At 41.3% G+C, this 2,738-nt stretch overlaps 1 pseudogene; it reads left to right on the plus strand.

Annotated features, from left to right (window-relative positions):
- Positions 1 to 294: 294 nt before the first annotated feature.
- On the plus strand, positions 295 to 1,012 carry LOC122729926 (annotated as a pseudogene).
- The last annotated feature ends 1,726 nt before the right edge of the window (positions 1,013 to 2,738 follow it).

Here is a 2,738-nt window from a genome sequence, read left to right on the forward strand (position 1 = left end):
TGAATAAATTGGTCAAAAGAGAATCCTGGGGGGGCAGCTAGGTGGCACAGTGGATAAAGCACCGGCCCTGGATTCAGGAGGACCTGAGTTCAAATCTGGCCTCAGATATGTGACACTTACTAGCTGTGTGACCCTGGGCAAGTCACTTAACCCAATTACCTCACCAAAAAAAAAAAATTAAAAAAAAAAAAAAGAATGAAGGACAGGGACATAACTGGTTTAGGCGTGCACGGCCTTTCCCCTGCAGTGAGCCCCGACTTTTCACTCTCCTTCTGCTAGCGCTCAGTAGGGGCTATGGCTGATCCTCGTGTAAGGCAGATCAAGATCAAAACAGGCGTTGTGAAGGGATTGGCGGAAGAAAAAATTATGTATTAAAAAAGAAGCAAAACAACAAGAAGAAAAGGTTGAAAAAATGAAAGCTGAAGATGGTGAAAACTATGCCATTAAGAAGCAGTCAGGGGCAGCTAGATGGCGCAGTGGATAGAGCACCAGCCCTGGAGTCAGGAGGACCTGAGTTCAAATCCAGCCTCAGACACTTAACACTTACTAGCTGTGTGACCTTGGGCAAGTCACTTAACCCCAATTGCCTTACTTAAAAATAAATAAATAAATAAATACTGCATTGCTCAATTGGGGCAGCTGGGTGGCGCAGTGGATGGAGAACCGGCCCTGGAGTCAGGAGTGCCTGAGTTCAAGTCCGGCCTCAGACACTTAACACTTACTAGCTGTGTGACCCTGGGCAGGTCGCTTGGCCCCAATTGCCTCACTAAAAAAAAAAAGAAGCAGTCAGAAATTTTCTAAGAATCTCGAAGGATGATTCCAGATTGCCAGCGCAGATTGGAAGCTGCACGATCTGATCTTCTACAGTTGTTGGAAAATGAAAAAGACTTGGAAGAATCTGAAGAATTTAAAGAAGCACGTTCAGTTCTGGATTTAGTGAAGTTAGAAGCTTAAAATGTTTCTCAATACTGAATGATTTTTTTTTTCATTAAACACTGGGGTCCATTCCACATTTTATCATGGTTGGCCGCTGCTGTGTGTTCTAATAGTGTGAGAATGTGATTCATTTTTCTTTATGTAGTTGCATCTCTTTGCCTCTTCTTAACTTAAAAAATGTACCAAATAAATGGGTTGGTCTGATACAAAAAAAAAAAGAAAGAATGAAGGACAAACAATACAACAACCACCCACTTTGAGTAACAGATCCAGGATGAACTGAAGAGGAAACATGCCCAAAGTGGTATTCCAGAGTGAGGCTTCATGAGGTGTAATCAAGAGAGGAACAAGCTTTGCAGCTCAGACCCCAGGAGCAGAGAGGGGTCTCAGTTTCAGGTTCTACCTCAGTTTTAAGCCTGTAGAAAGATAACCAAAGCAGGAATTTGGGACCTATAAGAAACCTGCAGTTCAGAACCAACAGAGCTTAAAGCTTTGCTGATAGTTACTGAGTCTAGCAGTAATCTATTATTGCTTAGACCCAAACCCAGGTCAGGAATTTGCAGGGCTTAGGTTAGGAGGGCATCAATCAGACTTTGCCCTGGATTAGATCACTTTGGGAGTACTGAAAGCTTGTAGGTTCCTAGTATGAGCTTTCCTTGACATCCTAGAATAACACAATATTTAATAAACCAAAAAAGCAGCAACAGGATCAACCCAGACCTTACCTCTAGAAGTGTGGCATAGCTGAGAGGTAGACAGGAAGAATGATCAAACAAACAACAAATATCCCACCATAAAAAGATAATATGGTGACAGGAATACTCAAGACACAAACCCAAAAGAAGAGAATGATTCCAAACATCTACAAACAAAACTTCTAAGAAAAATGCAATTAGTGTTTGCTTTTTCTTTTTTCTCAATTGGGAGGAGGGAGGTTGAAAAAGGAAGGGAGGGAGAGAAGGCAGATTTTTGCTGATTAATATATATATATGTGTGTATATATATATATATATAATGATATGTTCTTGAGGGTTTGATTAATGGCAATCACTAATCAATCAGTGGACCTGATCACCCCCAGGTTATATGAAAAAAATGATTGACTTTTAGAGCTCAAGTCCAGACTGTGAACCCCAGTTATAGATTATTCTCTCTCAACTCTTTTTCATCAGGGCCCTTTAGAATAATACCAGGCATATTGTCAAGGAAAAAGTCAGGATTTTCAAAATATTTTGCAAGATGCCTAAGATTTCCATAGCTTCTCGGCCCTTAGCCCTCCATAGCCCTGTCCTTTACTGCCATTCACTCATTAGGGGATACATAACTATTGGTTTGAAGCTAAGAGTGTCCTTGATCACACTGCCCAGCAGGTGGTTGTGGGATGAGAGTTTCTAATCCCATGGCCAGAATTGCTGCCAAGAATGTAGCAAGGGAAGATAAACTTCTGATATGCTTAGTTAGAATCTGAACACATTCTCTGAAAAATATTATACATGATGGTTAGATTCTACACTATTATGAGAACTCCATTTTGGGTACAAGTTTATATCTATATCTATATCATTTATTTAGAATATTATTTCTCCCCAAATTACATGTAAAAACATTGTCCATTTTTAAAACTTTGTGTTCCAAATTTTCTTCCTCCCTCCCCCATCCCCCACCCCCTGCCCCTTAAGAATGCAAGCAATTTGGGGCAGCTAGGTGGTGCAGTGGATAGAGCACCGGCCCTGGAGTCAGGAGGACCTGAGTTCAAAGCTGGCCTCAGACACTTAACACTTACTAGCTGTGTGACCCTGGGC

The sequence above is a fragment of the Dromiciops gliroides genome, chromosome 5 (genome assembly GCF_019393635.1).
Source record: "Dromiciops gliroides isolate mDroGli1 chromosome 5, mDroGli1.pri, whole genome shotgun sequence".
Classification (NCBI taxonomy): Eukaryota; Metazoa; Chordata; class Mammalia; order Microbiotheria; family Microbiotheriidae; genus Dromiciops; species Dromiciops gliroides.